This window comes from Mixophyes fleayi, chromosome 8 (genome assembly GCF_038048845.1).
Source record: "Mixophyes fleayi isolate aMixFle1 chromosome 8, aMixFle1.hap1, whole genome shotgun sequence".
Taxonomy (NCBI): domain Eukaryota; kingdom Metazoa; phylum Chordata; class Amphibia; order Anura; family Limnodynastidae; genus Mixophyes; species Mixophyes fleayi.
Genome location: NC_134409.1, coordinates 69347133 through 69366732, shown reverse-complemented (window position 1 = coordinate 69366732; position 19600 = coordinate 69347133). Strand labels below are relative to the sequence as shown.

General features: G+C 40.2%; 1 non-coding gene across 1 annotated transcript; it reads left to right on the top strand.

Moving 5' to 3' along the window:
• LOC142100543 (small nucleolar RNA SNORD50) lies at positions 1–72 on the top strand. The gene has a single exon (XR_012678842.1). It is a non-coding gene; the product is annotated as a small nucleolar RNA SNORD50 (small nucleolar RNA).
• The last annotated feature ends 19528 nt before the right edge of the window (positions 73–19600 follow it).

Here is a 19600-nt window from a genome sequence, read left to right as displayed (position 1 = left end):
GAACTGTGATGAGTCTATCCCGAACCTGACTTGTGTGATGACACACTTTATTATGGATCTGACTGCTGAGTTCATTTATGTGGTGATAAAAGCTAGGTATTTCAGTGAATAGTTGGGAGTATCTTGTATGGAGAAAACTATTTGGTTAGTTTCTCGGCATGAAGTGTAGTGACATTGTTTATCCATAAAGTATGTGTTCCATATTTTACTGGCCATGTCCCTGTGTGCATATTTGTACAGATTATTTGCGTTATCTAGGAGACTGCAAGCAAGGCACGGATCCTGCCGTATAAGTCCAGTGGTACTGCTGTTTAAGTCCACTGATCCTGCCACGTGTTGGGCCACGTGTTTTTCTCCTCCCACTTGTGTCGCTTAGCTTAGTCATCCAGCTTCCTCGGTGCAACCTTTTGGCCTAAAAACAATATTGTGAGGTGTGAGGTGTTCAGAATAGACTGGAAATTAGTGGATGATTGTTATTGAATGTTATTGAGGTTAATAATAGCGTAGGAGTGAAAAAAAATAAAAAAAAATGGATTTTAGCACTTTTTATGCTTTTTTTTAAAAAAAAAATCAGAACCCAAAACCCTAAATCAGAACCAAAACCTTTCGTGGGGTGTTTTGGCAAAACAAATCAGAACCCAAAACCCAAAACACTAAAAGTGGCCGGTGTACACCATTACTTAAATTACAACATTTTTAAATTAAGTTTCCTGGCCAAAACCATGTTACAATGCAAGAGGTGCAAATGAGTAATTGGTTTGGCACATAAGTTACATACTGACTGTTTTATCATGTAGCACACAAATAGAATATTTACTTTTCAGTGTACAAATAAGGTATCAAGTATTTGTGTGCCTCATGAAAAATGAGTCAGTATTTAACTTATGTTAGAGTAATGTGATGTGTAACACTTTGAAAGTACTGGTGATTTCCTTACATTTGCTATCATGTTGAAACAGGCATTGTTGTTACTATGCCACAAAGTGTCCGTAAAGATTCTTTACTTACACACACACACACACACACACACACACACACACACACACACACACACACACACACACACTCTGACAGATCCGACTTGAAGATAATCCTATCCTGAATGTGGCTTAATTTGGAGGCTTGGCCCTTTCAGAGGCCATTAGCAATGTAAATTGTATTGGCAAGCAATGACACATTTTTACACCATGATCCAATCTCAAATTTGGACACTAACTATTTTAAGCACACATTGTGAAGGGCACAAAACATGTCCAGTGTGTGCTGGCTAACAATGCGTGTATTAGTTGTGCAAAAAAGGGGTATCTTTGTGGGCCTGGAATGGAACATTGCATGGCAGGACCAATGAACAATATAGGTGATGTATAACATATCACAAATAGCTTACAATGTAAATACTCACTGAAAAGGGTGGATAGTGGTTTATCTGGTGTCCCAAAGTTGGTTTACAGGTACTGTGGATACGGCCTTCAAAAGATGCTCAACTAGCGTCTGACACAAACACGTTTACCTTGATTGTTTGTGTGGGTTTTGTGGATGGCATTTGGATGTGGGCCCACTTGTAAACAAATGGGCAATTGGGGCCGAAGTCTATTTTGGCCCTGTTGTTTGGGAAAGGTCCAAAGCTTGGTAGTGTTTGAGGCAACTCTTCTAACATTTAAGGGACATTTATGTACTGAGTATATTTCTAAATGAAGAGGTTTGTCTTCACATACTATGTTGACCTTCAAGCACAGAAAAGACTACAAATTGCCTAGTAAACAAGCAACCACACATACAAACCTCCAAGCAAACCATATTGGCTATTAGTTTAAATCCACTCCAGAGAGTGGGTTTGTAGGCCACGGTGTGTCTGTGGCAAAGAACAAAAGAACCACACATTCATTCAATATATTATACAAGTAGACATGTTCCAAAATGGGCACAAAAGCACTATGTATGAATTGTTGTGTATGAAAAGAGGAAGCACTGCAGTATAGTAATCAGAAAATACTTCCTAGGGACAGATTGGTGACACTATTGCAGGCTAAGATTTATTTATTACATAGATGATTCCAAACTTGCAACCAAACACATAGCAAAGAAGTCAGTGGTCTGTGTGTCAAAGTTCCTTGGATGAAGAGCTGACAATCTGGCCAAAGTGAAGAAATACATAAGCAGCCTTGGAGCATTGGAGAAATACTTCAACATGTAGGGAAACACGAAATGCACAACTCCTAAATCCAGGGCAACGTGCCATGTTGAATGTGAAACAAACATTTACTAAGCCAATATTAGCTCACAACTAACTTGCATTTATTTTCCTAATTAATGCCTTAGTGCACTAGAAGGTGGCCACTGTATTGTAATGTTAAAAAGGTCCGGTAAGGTTCTACACAGTATTCACTAATACTGGCTTGTGTGCTTGAGCTATATCTTGGTTTCAGAGTGTTAGACAGGAAAGTAACCCCCAACCCATAAGTATCATACGTAGCATATGGCCATACGTAGTCTTGGCAGACCCACACATTTAATGCTTAGAAACGTCAATATTGTATGCAGCACACACACTTGACAGTTAAATTTTAGTGAAGAAAACACTATAGATACTTACATTTATCAACAGGCTTCACCATGGCCACATCCACCAACTCCAATGGAAAGTGCTATGGCACTGAGGCCAGCACAATAGGCCTGATGGATGAAACAGCCTGTACATATAAAGCACACAAAAAATAGTCACCAATTTGCACTTCTCAACACTGTATTTGTTGCACAATAACATATAAACCTCACATGCCTCGCTGACCACTGTGAGGCTAGATTTTCTATACAAATATTTGACATTAACACTAGTGAACATTTACATACTAGACCATTCTGCCCTTTAATTAAATAGCTAATACAAGCAGAAAATGTGCAATCTTTGGAATGTTCTAACTGTACTCTACATTTCAACACAAGGACGTTGATGTAGGCACATTAGCCAGTTGTTGAAATCAAACACATAAAGGTGCATTTCACAAAAAACACTGACGTTAAACTTTAAGGCATCCAACACACATTTTAAAAATGAATTACAGGTTGTCATTGATTTAACTATTATGACACATGTAACACATTTCTGTAGCACACCAGGCCATGTATATATCTATACTCATTTGGTCCGTCCAGAGCCGTAATGACGGCGGTGCGGGCGGTGCGACCGCCCCGGGCGCAACCGCCCGATACCTGCCTCTGTGCCCAGACAAATCGCGGTTCTAATCCAGTTCCCCTACAAGCAACAATCGATTCCCGGCATCAATATAGCTTCAATACCTGGAATAGCTTGGCGCTTCTGCCCGCAGTGGAACGCATGTGCGTTCCACTGACAGGAAGTCCGGCATTTGAATGCCAAACTTCCTGCTTGTTCCACTGTGGGCAGAAGCGCCAAGCTATTCCAGGTATGCTTAAAAGCTGGTTTTGTACAAAGTGGGGTAATGGGCAGAAATCCTACGGGGTGAATGTTGGACTAACGGCTCTTTCCCATTTCTCTGACCACACTGAAGTCATTACAAGCTATATTGGATAAGCCAACTGCCATAACACATTGTTAGCTTCATTATACAGACCCCACTGCGCAGTCAACACATTACACAGATGTGCCCTTTTTTTTTTTTTTTTTTTAACTCTGCGCTGTCCTCGTTCCGTTGCTGCATTTAAAAAAAAGTGATTAGCAGCTCCTGCTTTACATGATGCCTGCAAGTTTCCCCTGCCATTATAGCAGCTTCCGGTTTAGCTCCAGTCCAGTAAACATTTGGCCAGTCAAGTCCTGGAGGTGCTTACATTATAAGCAGTACTTGACATATGTGTCTAGAATCTAGGTGCCACTTATCAGTCTGGGAACCACTTTTATTTCAGCTATACCTGGTGGAGTATAGAATGTTATCCCACATGTGGTGCCAAGCATATAAAGATAAATCATATCTGGCTCCAATTATAACATACTGAGTCATGTCTGGTGTCACATAAATAAAGCTGAAAAAATCTGTAGCCAAGTATACATTTTATACAAGTATACACATAGACATGCAAAGTATTATATGCTAAGCCATATGTGGTGCAAAGTATAATATGCCAATTATAATATGCTTAGCAATATCTGGTGCCAAGCTTGGAAGCCATATGTGGTGCAAAGTATGATGTACTGAAGTTTAACAAAATTGAACAATATTTAGAAGTATACTATAAAGAGGCATATCAGTGGCAAGTGCAATATGCTTAGCCATATCTGATGACAAGTATAATATTCCACAACTGGTGCTAAGTATACAAAGTACAGACTTATCTAGTACATATAATAACTTGCTAAACCCTATACGGCCAGCCATACAAAGTTGAGCCCTATCTGGTGACAAGCTGAGCATATTTTTGGACTGTTGAAATTGATTCTCTCTGCTTGGTACCAGATAGGACAGGAAGCTGAGCTGCTATAGACCAGAGATTGAACAGCTAATTAGCTGGTACTATGTAAGAAAACATGTTTTAAAAGCAGGATGAGAGGAGAGAGGGGTAAATGTATTAACCTGCGCCGATATTCGGTGACTTTGCAGGGGAAATTTAAAGCAGCCATGTCTTTAAAGGCAAAACTTGCTTTTAAAGCTATTGCCGCTTTAAATTTCCCCTGCAAAGTCGCCGACAATCGGCGTCTTGCAAAAAGCACAGATTAATACATTTATCCCTAAGACTATTGGGTTCCCATGAGGCTGAGTGCCCCAGACAATTGCAAAATTTACTTCCCCACCCCCACCACACATTAGGTTGGCCACACCCACTTGTCAAATGCCACTCCCACTTAGATGGGGGGCGCCGGTGCCCTGTCTCGCCCAGGGCACCAAAATGTCTAGTTACGGCACTGGGTCTGTCCATACATTAGTGAATCATATTTTGGTTTAAGCTTGTTCATTATTACAGCAGATAACTTTGTTGTTTTAAAGGAAACAGTAACAAAAACTCTTTTACCTCAAAAATATGTATCCAGCACATACTGCCTGAAGTTGGACCCAAGCACTGCTTCCCGAGGGGGGTCTTCAAGATCTTCCTCCTCATCCTCCTCCTCGTTCACCACAACCTCGTCCACGACCCCTGGAGCCCCACTCCGGATGGCAATGTTATGAAACACCACACACAGAGCGATGATCTTACAAGCTTTCCTCGGCTCATACATGAGTGCATCACCAGACCGGTCAAGGCAGCGAAATTGCGCCTTTAAAACTCCAAATGCCCTTTCTATGACCGATCTGGTAGCTACATGAACTGAGTTATATGCCTCTTCCTTTTCTGTGCGTGGGTTTAAAATTGGAGTGAGAAGCCAAGGGCAGGAGGGATACGCATTGTCTCCTATGTAGGATGAGAGGAAAGACATAAGAAACAAACATTAATACAATTTAAGAGTAAGAATAGACCAGCGTCAATATCCAAACTACTAAAATATGGGTCATAGTTTTACTCTTTTCTAAATAGTTAGGTAAATGAGTCATAATACTGTATAATTACCATTCGTTGAAAACTAACAATGTCTAAGAATTGCCCCAAACCAAAGTGCAGTCCAGATTTTATTATTACACTTTACCCAAAACTAATACTTACGCACCTACCGGTTTACACTTTTCACAGAACACATAACCTTAACTGTTAGGTCTGTTTGTGTAATTGCCCTACATTACCATTAATTCTCCAAAATGTGGTCAAATGTCTTTTACTACTGTATAGTTGGACCAACTATAAATACAAGGCACATGCACTATATAACACATTGTGTAACAGTAACATCTCATGTACAATAATATATTTACGGAAACTATCTTTGAAATACATTATTACTAACAAATTCAACTTTACAGATCTAATAGATTATAATAATTACCAAGAAGCCACGCATCTCCATGTGGCCTGACACCTCCTTGCCTCTGTTGCAATCTAGGCCACAACTCTGAATTATGAAATGCATAGGAGTCATGGGTACTCCCTGTCGAAGTCGTATAATTGGATGAACGAAAGTATATTGGTTAATATTGTTTTGCCCTGCGATTGCGATCAGTACGCCATGTGACACAGCACATGGTGTGATCGCACGGTAAAATGCGCACGCACGCACACGCACTCAAACACTTAGTTATTTATATAATTCATATTCATATTGGTTCCGTTATACAGTGATTTATGAGCAGATAGTATTTAGTTTATTATTAGTTTATATATCATGATTATATGTACACTTCAGTGTTATTTTAGGTTCAGGTTATAGGAAATGTGTCATGTCTGATATCATTTTAATCCCCTATTCATCAGCAGCTGTCCGGTTCATTCGGGTTAGAGATCGCACATTGCATATTTATTGATGTTAGGGAATAAACCTTTAATGATAAAATGCTAATGGACTAGTTGAAACTGGAGTCTTGGTGGGAAGATTGGAGCACATCCCCTGGAGAGATGACCCCCACCTTTGGATTCTTTAGTTTGAACTAGCCTATGATCTGCAACCCACTGTACCTTCCTGATACCTGGACCAATAGAGGCAAGTCACACCATCTTCATTGTTCTCACTGTAACACTGAGTGTATATAATATAGCTGTGCTCCTACTGGTTTTCAGTCTACTCTGACCACAGTATTCTAGAGTGATATTATGTCCACTGGTACCCGTGGGAGCGCAGTGAAGCGCATGCGAACGCAGCGGTATGTATGTATCTTTTGGTATTGGCTGTACTGTACTGTATTATATTATAATCATGTATTGAACTGTTAAACTTTGCATCTGCTAAAATAAATTACTTTGTGCCTTGGAAACACAATACAATTGCTTGGGCAATGCTTATTTGAAAACAATAGAATTACTTTAATAATTTGGCCGCTCTTAGCGGAGGTTACGTTGTCTGAAGGTACGCAACGCTTGCCGATTTCGGTTCCTCAACAAAGGGTGGATGGACGCGTCACACACGGGAAAGAATGCAATGTGTTCAAACCCTTTTGTTCACTCTGTGTTGCGAAACAGAATGTCCGCAGTTGCGTAATCTGAAGGAGCGCTAACTTGAATCTAGGGACAAGAAAGAAAAATTTTTCTTTTTATTGTCGTTTTGCGTTTTAAAAAGTATAGCATTGCATAGGGTATGTGTACTTCCTGCCTTGCGTATGTGTACTTCCGGTAGATTTTCCACGTGGCTAAACAATCGTTTTGATAGTTGTTATATACGCATAATATAATTACTTGTGAATGCCTCTGAAACGTTATTACTATTGTTGGGAACTTTTTTATTTTCTGCGTAGAAAAGGTGTATGTTGTGTGATTTTGTGATTTCAATACACTAAAGTTGTGATCTATTGTTGAATAGAGTGTCAGTTGCTGTCTGACGAGGCAGGTGCCCAACTGGTGAATGGTATATTAGGCAGATATACCGAAGGCGAAAACAAAAGAGGTTTTTGCCAAGCGCGCCCAATAGATCGCATGGTTTACTGATAATTAGTATTAGTAGGCGGTGCGATCTGACCGCACGGTAAGGACAACCGTGATTGTGAATTGGGAGAGCAGCTTGGAGGAATTATACTTGAAAGGCAGGTTGATTGTATCGACTTTGTGCTACCAGCGATAATAAACTCAACAGATTTTGTGGTAGAGCCGGGGTATCGAGGAGCTGAAAGCCCTGGGGCCCACAGTGATATTTCTGTGTTAGAGGTCCTCGCCTGGGGCGAGAAGAAGCGAGTGGAAGCGGCTAGCGGAAATACGTCCACGACCATTAGAGATCTCTAGCGGTAGATTGTTTGTAGCTATGGGTTGAAAGTATTTGTGGAAGAGACAAAGTATTGCGGTATATTTGTGGTCCACATAGATATTAGTACTGTTCAACATGGGTGCTAAACATACGCTAGAGATGGACAATACACTGCCTAAGGAAGGCCTTATTGGATCAGCACGGTTTCTCATGTGTAAGAAATATGGTGCATACGCAACGGCGTATTGTGATACGTGGGTCAAGATGACCAAAGATTGTGTTAGGCCTTTCCCAACAATAGGGAGTTTTGATTCAGAGGTACTGGATAACATTAAAGATAAGGTGTGGTTGATTAGATCAACAGAAGTGAGAACTAGACATGATGATTATTTAAAATTGTGGCAAATGGAAGGTAACACGTGGCAGAGTAGCGAATGCACAGCGGAAGTAAGTGTGGCAAAAAGAGCGAGCAAAGCGGATATAGCTGTTGAAAAGCGTGGCGAACTAAGCGCAAGCGCGCCCCCGACAAATGTGGTCGGGGCAGTGAGTACAGCCAATACCAAAAATGTAAAAACAGTAAGTAGTAACTTGTATGTTGTTTTAAGTAATGGTAAAAGTAATGTTTCAGGACAAAGAAAAGGAACGATGCCACCAGCAGGGGCAGCGGTTGAAAGTGGTGAGACTGATGTAAAGGTTAACAAAAGGGGAGACATCCATTGTACTGCAACAGCAAATTCAGCAACTAGTTCAGAACACAGTGATTTGGTAGGCTTACATCTTGTTTAATCAACAGCAGTTCCCAATGGGAAGGAGGACAAGGATGGTGAAGTTCCCTTAAAACATGTAGCAAAACATGATCCATGGACTAGGTCTGAAATGTCAGAAGTTTATTAGATATTATGGTAATGTGTACGAGCCAACTAATAATGATTGGCGAGTAGTGTTGAAGACCTGTCTTCCTCTCAATACTGATATACAAAAGTTTATTAAGGATTGTATGTTGGAGGAAGAGAAGTCTTTAACAGATGATGATAATCAGGAAAATATTGAACGCATAATTTCTCAGTTGACCATATACTTTCCTACGATAGTGGACTGGAGTAAAATTTTTACTATCAAACAAAAGGATAGTGAAAATGCAACAAACTATTTTTCCAGGGCTCTGATAGAAATGGCCAATGACACTGGGGTATCAGACATAAAGGATAATGTACACTACAGGGAGGTTGCTGTTTCAGTTCTAAGGGATGGCCTCAGGGAAAACTTGAAAAAAAGAGTGCAAACTTCATTACCAAACTGGAAAGGAATCACTGTAAGTGCTCTCAGGGAATCAGCTATAGAACACGATAGAAGTATAAATAAACAAAAAGAGACAATAAGTGATAGGGTAATGAAGGTAAGTATCCCATCACTAGAGGGACTGCACACACGACCACAGTATAATAACACCTGGTTTAAGGAACAGAGACAATATGAGACAAGAAAGTGTTACAACTGCCATAAAGAGGGACACATAAGGAGATACTGTAAAGAGAAAAGATCAAAGACACACACAAAGAAGGCTTACACAAGTCTTAAAGGTTTCCAAACAGTGCCTGCATACCTCATAGCAACATATACTTTGAGGAAGAACTCTAGTCAACTCTAGAAGTTAGGTCATATCTGTAGTCCTACAACCAGGCAAGGTAAATGTTAAACTGTGGTAAGTATTAGTGTGCAGGTTTAGAAAGAAACTGTTTTAAAAGTAATACTTTACTAATGTTGCTTGTTTGTTGTATGTTGCCATGTTTACATTCCTGATAGCTGGCCAATGGTAAGAAATGAAAATGTTTGTTTTGTTTGCTGTCATAAGATAACTATCTTGTTTTTTTTCCTCACAGATAAGAATAGATGAAAGGAATATAGACGTTTTGCTTAAGGGTGGGATAGAGAAATAGAAAAATTACTCTTGAAAGACAAATTAACAATGGATCATTGGAACACTCTTTGTTTTAAGCTGCAGTGACTCATGATAATTTGTTTGGCTGAGAATCATTATCCAAAAATGAAGTATGTACATACTTTGCCCTAAAATATTGGTTTATGTATTTCAGATAAATATGAGTCACTAAGAGTTAATTTTCCATTTCTCTATTATAAGCTAGGAAGTCAGTCGCAAAGGTATGTAGTTATGGTGATACAGAGTTCTTAATGAACAAAATGACAAACGACACTGGATTGCACGGTTGATGTAAGACCCCCTAGTCAAGTATGGGGAGGGGTCATAGTGTAGTGAATAGCAAAGGGGATTAGTAGAATGAATACAGCCATTTTCCCATAGTGTCCAATCGAGTTGTCAGGTTTGCTGTAAAAATCTCACTTATTGCATGTCTATTTGTTTTCAAACCCTTGTATTCAAATCTTTCTATTCTTATTATTCATTGCTCTCCTATTTTCTCATTCTTCACATCTATGCTAGTATCTCTCTCTCTCTCTCTTCTATGTATAGAGATACAAAAAGACGTAGACACGGGGATAAATGTATTAATGTCCGGATTCTTCAACTCCGGCGTGTTCAGCGTCTTCGGCGATTAAATTTAAAGCGGCGCTGCATTGTAAAGGGAAGTTTCCCTTTACAATGCAGCACCGCTTTAAATTTAATCGCCGAAGACGCTGAACACGCTGGAGTTGAAGAATCCAGACATTAATACATTTACCCCACTGTCTCATTAATGGGGCTAAGACATTTTTTTTACATAAAACGAACTCAGAGAGATACACACCAGATTGACATGAGTTACAGAAACAGTTAGGGGTTTGGTGTTATGTGTATAGAAGCTGCTAATGTTAAGCAGAAAGTTTTTTTGTTGTGGAAATACGATTCGTGTTTTTTTAGATTGCATATCTGTTTTTTGCCTCCTGTACAAAGTGTGCCTTTATATTTATACACAAAGGGTGGAGAGATTGCTAGAGGTTAGGCAAACAGATATGCATCTCTGTGTAGAACATTGGAGTAGGATTTTTACCACAAGATACGACATAATGTGAAACCATAGAAAATGTAGAATTTTCGTGTTTTATATATTTTCATTGTTAGACATGTACTGGATACTGTTATATTTTGAAGAAAGTGTTATAGAGATAGACTCGTTTGCCTTTCTCACTTAGTTAAGTAGCTAAATGTGGGGTACTGAAAATGGCATGTGAGTTGGAAGAGGAAAAATCAATTGATATACATTGGTCTTCAGCATTTTTCTAGACTAGGGGGCGACATTGAGTTGACTGAAATATCTTTTATAGCAATACCAGCACATGAGTAGGACACTACATAGAGGACTTTACACAGTGACACAGTTACCAACTGAAGTAGCTGCAAGTAAAATCCACACTTACACACACGACTATACATGGCTGTCACACCAGGCAGAACATAGCTGTCAAATAGACAGCAGGGTTTTATGTGACAGCTGACAAATCTATGTTTTGTTTTGTTTTTCGTTGTATTGTTTTGTTTTAAAATGTGAACACACACGCACATGACGCATACACATATTGGTTAATATATGAAGATTTGGGTTACCTGAAGAATTTATCCAGGTGAAACAAATCCACGTCATCCAATTACCACCTTGCAGGATCCTCAAGTATACACTGGTGTACCGATAAAATATGTCTAGGTAAAGGTGTATTGAAATGTGTCTAATAATGTATTATTATGTCATACTCAAAGCTTTTGTTATTCAAGGTGATAGCCCTAGAGTTATAATAGGTGATAGGGGTATTCACGTTATTGATAATAAATGTATAATGTATAAATGTATAATGTATAGTGGTAACAAATTACATACCTTTTGATTAGCCACAAACCAGTGTGAACATAAAGTAACGGTACTAGGTAGAATGAATTGAATAGAATGAGAGTTGGAACTTGATTGAAGTGGCTGATAGCTTTGGCCACTAGTCCTTCCCCGCTATCAAAATCACTCCTAGGCAGCCTCTTAACTTTTGAAATGTTCTTGACCCCTCTTGGGATGAGTTCGTAACTGAGAGACTAGTTTAGACCTTGAGAGGGAAGGCAAACAGTGAGACGGCAACCGAGAACGTTCAAAACACTGTTTCCTGAAAAGTTACACTAACTATCAGGATGTTGGACCGGGAGAGTAAGTTGTGGAACAGTAATTTCCTAGGCTCAGGTTATTTGACAGACAGGTACCAGGTGTAGGCTACCAGCATCACGACTTCAAGGGTAGCAGAGACACACTGGTGCCCATTTCACCCACTACAGGGGGGCCAACACTCAGAGAAGGGTCCAAGTGCACTCATGAATCTGTTCTGGGAGGTCTTGAATGCAGTTAGTAGCACCTGAGCCAAAGGCTAAGACAGCTGTCCATCATGAAATTGTAGTTTTCCTGTTCTGTGTCTCTCTCATTTCATCCTCTTCTCAGGACGGTCAATTCTTTTAATTATTAACAGGTGACAGAGGCTGGTTCAGGTAATGATATTGAGGGGTTGGGGATGAGGGAGAAGTTAGTAGCACAACCGGTCCAGCCAATTACTCTATTCAATTTAGGGGTAAAGGAAAAATTGGAAACCTTGGAGCTTGGAGAAAGTGCGAGGGGCTATTGTCTGAGTAGCATTACGTCCGTAAGTACGGTGACCCCATAGTTGAAGAGAGGTACATCCAGCGATGCCAGTCCAGTAATATTCGGACTTGAGCGGGCATCCTTGAGAATGATTATCATTCATGGGTGGGTAAGGTTGTAGACCATAAAGTGCTGAATGTGCTCTCACGTGCCGCAGTGGTTATATGTAGTAGGACTAGTTCTGTTTCCGCTAAGTATTCCTGAGGTACCCGAATTATGGGTGGGAGGTCACTAGGGGAAAAGTACGACACCTAGGTCCCTTAGTCTGGAGTCTCTCAATATTTGGCAAGCCGACCACTGTTTTATGTACAAAGAAACTTGAGTATTGGGAGACTGGGAAGAACGAACAGACAATAGCCTGCCCACAAGTGTTGATGAAAAGAACTGATGACATTATTAGAGTGTATATACTAACGCAAGCTGAAGAAGATTGTATATGACATTATTGATAGACATAGGATGATGGTATTGATGAACATGTACTATATAAATGTTGTCTGAGCTAAAAGACATGCTTTGGACAAATTAACCTGTTAGACATGAAGAACCGTAGTATAGTATTCTGTATTGTTGATACATGTTCTATTGTACCCTGTACCATTCCAAATAATGCATTACATGTTTTATTGTACCCTTGAAGGGCATACAAAAAGGTTATATCCAAGCTCCAGAGGTATATGGTCTATAGAAAGAAAAAGAAAAAAAAATGTTTTGAGGAATAAGATTCTCTATTATGATAACTTGTTTAGATCTACAGACAGCGTGGTCATACACCAAAGGGGGGCTTACATTACAGAGCAATGAAACGTGGTACTGAGATCCTGCATATAACATCTTTAAGGTGATAGTTTATTACACTATCAAAGGGTGGAACTGTCGAAGTCGTATAATTGGATGAACGAAAGTATATTGGTTAATATTGTTTTGCCGTGCGATTGCAATCAGTACGAAATTGTGACACAGCGCATGGCGCGATCGCACGGTAAAATGCGTACGCACGCACGCACTCAAACACTTAGTTATTTATATAATTCATATTCATATTGGTTCCTTTATACAGTGATTTATGAGCAGATAGTATTTAGTTTATTATTGGTTTATATATCATGATTATATGTACACTTCAGTGTTATTTTAGGTTCAGGTTATAGGAAATGTGTCATGTCTGATATCATTTTAATCCCCTATTCATCAGCAGCTTTCCGGTTCATTCGGCTTAGAGATCGCACATTGCATACTCTAGTTATTGATGTTAGGGAATAAACCTTTAATGATAAAATGCTAATGGACTAGTTGAAACTGGAGTCTTGGTGGGAAGATTGGAGCACATCCCCTGGAGAGATGACCCCCACCTTTCGATTCTTTAGTTTGAACTAGCCTATGATCTGCAACCCCTTTGACCTTCCTGATACCTGGACCAATAGAGGCAAGTCACACCATCTCCATTGTTCTTACTGTAACACTGAGTGTATATAATATAGCTGTGCTCCTACTGGTTTTCAGTCTACTCTGACCACAGTATTCTAGAGTGATATACTGTCTACTGGTACCCGTGGGAGCGCATGCGAACACAGCGGTATGTATGTATCTTTTGGTATTGGCTGTACTGTACTGTATTATATTATAATCATGTATTGAACTGTTAAACTTTGCATCTGCTAAAATAAATTACTTTGTGCCTTGGAAACACAATACAATTGCTTGGGCAATGCTTATTTGAAAATGATAGAATTACTTTAATATCCCCCCCCATTTTGCAACCAGGCTTCGAATCTGGAGAGACGGGTCACATATGGCCTGGACATTAATTGAGTGGAAATGCTTGTGGTTCATCAAAACCCGAAGCATTCCCACTCACCGGGACCAGAGCCACATGCATCCCATCTAATGCCCCTATAACATGCGTAAAGCCAGCTATGGTGGCAAACTGCTGCTTAATCCGCACAAGAGACTCCTCATCGAGTGGCAGATGGATAAACTGAGCAAGCCGCATCAGGAATGCCCTTAGCACAACCTTCAGCATGAAGGTGTCCTGGGACATACCTGCTGCGACCCCCACTGTCGTCTGGAACGAGCCAGTTGCACAGAAGTGCAGTACCGCCAAAAGTTTGGTCAAAGGTGGTACTGCTTTCGGGATGTGGCGCATTGGCTCCAGGTCGCGCTGCACAATGCGCAGGGTGTCCAAGATCACATGCGGAGGAAGCCGATAGCGATGGACAACCTCCACATCTGACATCCCAAAGAGGCTGACACGTGGCCTGAAGACACGCTCCCTCGGACGGCGATGTTGTCCTAGTTGCTGGTTTGGACGTGGCGGAGGAGCAGGCCCCCCGTGAAACAGATTGTAGTCCAACTCAAGGAGCCCTTGTATGTGTTGCAAAAGCCAGAGTTAACAAATAAAAAGGAGGTGATACATTTCAAACTTGCTTTTTTCAACTTTGCCACAAATGATGCTACCAATACTTACAATATAGTGGACATTCATCTTCCTGCTTTTTGTGGCAAAGTACAGTCCATATTTTTGAAATTTTACAGAAAAAGGAAAAAAAAACAAAAACAAAGATTTTGCATTTTAATAAAAAAAAACCAGCCCTATTGAATGAGCAACACCACCTCACCATATAGAAACACCATCGAAGTGCATGGAAACATGATACTTACCAGAGGCAAATCACCTTGTGCAAATCACATTAGTTACATAAAAATTGGTAAGGTGTAATCAGTTATGGATTGTACAACACAAAATACAGAGAGTTAATCAAATAGTGTAAAATAGATTTATTGAAAAAAACAGTCAAACAAAAAACCATTGAAAACACACTAAAATACCACGTAAAATACCACATGCCCCTTAATAGTGCCAAACCCAATACAATTTTATATTAAAAAAAAAATGGTGCCACTCAATACTTACCACAGACACAGACGCAAACTTTTTTTAAATTCCTGTACAAATCACAGTTCTGACAAGCCAAATCTGTGGGGGAGGGTGAGCAGGTAACAAATAAAGGCAGCAAGAGGGAGAGAAATTTGTCTAATCACTACATTATAGAGGTCTGTATGCAGTCCCTCATCAAAGTATACACAGTTCAGGAATGTATCTAACATCCAAAAGTAATCCTCTAACAAAGTTTGTTAACCCCTTTCAGCACCAAGTGAAGTTGCATAAAACATATAGTATGAATGGCCTTTCTAGCTCTCAAACACATAGCAATGCTTTGATAAATAATTAAACATACTAAAGGTTGACACAGGTACAGCAGTAAACGTCTTGAAACAGCATTTGTCCATCTGTAGTATACTCACCCAGACCACTGAAACTCCCAACAGCACTGAAGTTCCACAAAAGCGTTTTTAACTATCAGTGTGATGAGAGAATTATCTGCCGGTGAGTACGCCGGACGTCATTACGAGCACACAGGTGCGTTCAGAGTGGCTGAGTGTGTTTGGTTAGAAAAGCTATCTGGCATGTTTGCAAAGTGTATTCAAAGTATGATAAGTGTATTTTGTAGAGATTATTCACATATTTGACAAATGAGCTTAGCTGTTTGTATTGTTCAAAGATCATGGTTTAATGAGTGTACATTTCAAAGGTATGCAAGAGAACAGATTTGCCATTTGGTGTAGATGATAGTGTGGTGGTTAGGTATTCCACCCATCAATGCTAAGGTCTGAAGTTCAAGGTCACAAGTCAACCTTTAGTACAAAGCCTTCTGTAAGTTTCCACACAAAGAATAAAAGTCAAGTTATGTACGCGAATGCTCATCATTCGGCGTAAGAATTGCATTCGCGATCATGCTTTGTTTCTATTTTAGTATTTGCAGCTCTGCAGGTTTAGAAAATCAGTAATTTTTGTGTGTGTGTCTAGGTTGATCTACTTGATTGCACGTTAGCCCTCGTGTTGGTAATAATAATTGCCAAATAAAACCGTATACACGAACAGCACAGAGAAGCAGCTGAACCTAATAAGTTGATTGCAAACACTTTTAGGATTCATCCAAACCCCTTTGGCCCAAAAGTGTCCTAAATGGTAAAGGAAATGTTTTACCAACATTTAAAATACAGGTGTGATTTTAATTTTGATACGTTACACAGTGCATATCCCAAGGAGTGCCACCTCTAATTGTTTCTCATGAAATGTTTGCCATTATCCCTACCCAGCCTCGGACTGGCCCGCCGGACAGCCGGTCAATCCACCGGTAGGCCCAGCGGGGTTGAAGCTCCGCCCCCTCCGTTGTTAGGGCGGAGCTTGATGTTGAACTTTGTTTAGATGGCGGCGGCGGTCACATCTCCTGTAACCACACTACCGCGCAGATGCAGAGAGCCCAGGCGCGGTAGTGTGTTTTTCAGCAGTTTGAGCAGGGGAGGAGGACGTCCTGATATCAACATACTGATCCAAGGTCAGTTTGGTCATCATAGGTTCATGCAACACTGGACGCAATAGACCACGCCCCCTCTGACGCTGCAGAGTTTCCCCGGGTTATCTGAAGCCCAGCCAGTTTGATCGTGGCTGGGATACAGAAGCTGGATACTGCCGTTTGAGCGAGGAAACATATGGACTGAAAGATACCTTTTTAACATACAAAATGTGAGTGTTTTTAACCCCATGTTTTAACTTAATAAATAGAGAACGTAAAACACCATGAGATCTTTCTCTGTTCTCTCCCTGGTCTCCCATATGTGCACTCTGGTGAGGAGAAGAAACAGGTTTAGAGGGGAGTAAAAGTACATCGTGGTGGTGCTTTTTGAAGCAAGAGGACACATTATTCAAATACTGTATGGAATAGAAAAGGTCACATTGATGTAAGTTTACCATCTGGGACATCGGTATAGGTGGAACTAGAAGACCAACATCCTTTAATGACTTTGGGACCGTTTTCCCCTTGACTTATTCATTGACCCAATCCTTGTGTTTCTTTACCCTTCCCCCATTTGCGCCCGTCCTTTGATATTTATATTCTCTTTCATACAACACTGGCAGCATACCAGCATATATGGAATAAATGTGACAGGCTTTGGATGGGCTGTATTCTGTTCATTTTTTTGTTTTTTAAAATTTCCCTTCTCAACAAGCATTCATTGGTGAAGTACGCAACCGTAGTAGCACTGATGCTGTGTGTATGGTCTTTGACGAGTGGCATATTCTGTAAGAGTCCTTAAAAAATAATTATAACAAAGAGTCATTTTAATAATCAGACTGTGTATACAAGATCTGGCAAATGAAGGGTGCTTTTCATGTAGTCTAGTATTCCAATTGCATCCAGTTGAAAATATAATCATTCAGGGTTGTATAATATGTTGGTCTATATTGTATGTTAGTGTAGAAAGGCACATGCATAGGAGAACATAATTATATTTATATATTTTTCCTTTTGCCTATTGTGCATTCTTTTTGATGGTTGTCCTGTTTAGAATTTAGGGGTGATATAGTGAAAGTATTATAGGCATATATCAACCGTATTTAAAATGAAATTAGATGGATTTCACTGAGATTAGTTGAGAATTACAATCACTTGTTTTTTTATGAATTGACTTTTATTCCAGGACATGTCACAGCAACAACAGGTTGGTAACCATTGTACTAAAAAATTAATTGTGCAGTTTATGTCTTCTAATTGATGATGTTATTATTTGGTTTGTGTAGCCCTTGTAATGGCTTTTAATAAGCTCAATACATGATGGGCAATAACAACATATGAGGCGAGGGTTGGAGGTAACCAAATGATGCACTTATCATAAGTAACTGTCTTGGTGCATTAGGAGACGACAGGAGCTGGTACTGGAGTTTCTTCCAAACCACAAGTGTTTTATTAATGGGTCCCATGTAGTTCCCTACCAGTAGAATGGGCAGGGTCTAATGCAAAAGGTGCACATTTAAAATAGTGCTATAAGTTGTCCTCCATAGCCTGACCACACCCCCTTTACTGGCCACACCCACTCCTAAAGTTGGCCACACCCCAATATAGTGGGCCCCTATCACTGAATTCCCCCGGTGGGCCCTTCATGCCCCAGTCCGACACTGTCCCTACCTATAAATTCCAAAACTTGTTCCTAGCTAAGGTTGCAGGTCTGTATTTCATTCTATGCAATGGAAATCATTTTGAGAACACTTGCTAATTGGTGTAGCGGTTAGAGAAAGCACCTTTGCAAACTCAAAACCTGAGTTCAATTTCTCTCCAACACTCTTGTGTGTGTGGAATCACTAATTTTCTACTTCGCATCTATGTATTGAGTTCTTAAGTGTCTCTATTGTAAAAGTTAGCTAGCTCTATTTTCAAACACTTCTGCCGTTAAAAGTGAAAATGTAGCAGTATAAATCTGACTACCATTTTTTAGCAATTTGGTTTACATACAATATGAAAGATGTGTAGATACAAGACCCATTTTACATAGAGAATAAGTCAAAGATATTGTGGTTTAGCCAAAATTTTGCCATACATATACAATTTGCTATAACTCCATGCATAAGTGAAAAAGGCCTTATTCAGGATACGTGAATGTTTTTGCACGTACCTTTGCCATCCATTCCGGCTGCTGGAATGGATAGGGAATGCACTCTGCACTCCATTCCAACAGCCGGAATGGATAGGGAATGCACTCTGCACTCCATTCCGGAAGTGGAATGCACTCTGCACTCCATTCCAGCAGCCAGAATGGATAGGGAATGCACTCTGCACTCCATTCCGGAAGTGGAATGCACTCTGCACTCCATTCCAGCAGCCAGAATGGATAGGGAATGGACTCTGCACTCCATCCCAGCAGGTGGAATGGATAGGGAATGCACTCTGCACTCCATTCCAGCAGGTGGAATGGATAGGGAATGCACTCTGCACTCCATTCCAGCTACCGGAATGGATAGAGAAAGCACTCTGCACTCCATTCTAGTAGCTGGAATGGATAGGGAATGCACTCTGCACTCCATTCCAGCAGCCGGAATGGATAGGGAATGCACTCTGCACTCCATTCCAGCAGCTGGAATGGATAGGGAATGCACTCTGCACTCCATTCCAGAAGCCGGAATGGATAGGGAATGCACTCAGCCATCCATTCCTGCATACATGAAGTCAGTTTGAACAGATAGCTGTAATCTGTAGGAGTAATCTCCAATATATACATATCTATAGAAGTATGTAGCAAAGTTGATCCTCATATTCCAGAGAAGATATCTGTGTAGCATACCAAAATGCAGTCTACAGGCCTATAAAAGACAGGCATCTTTACTGAAGACCCAGCAAGCAGCAGAGGGCGCTAT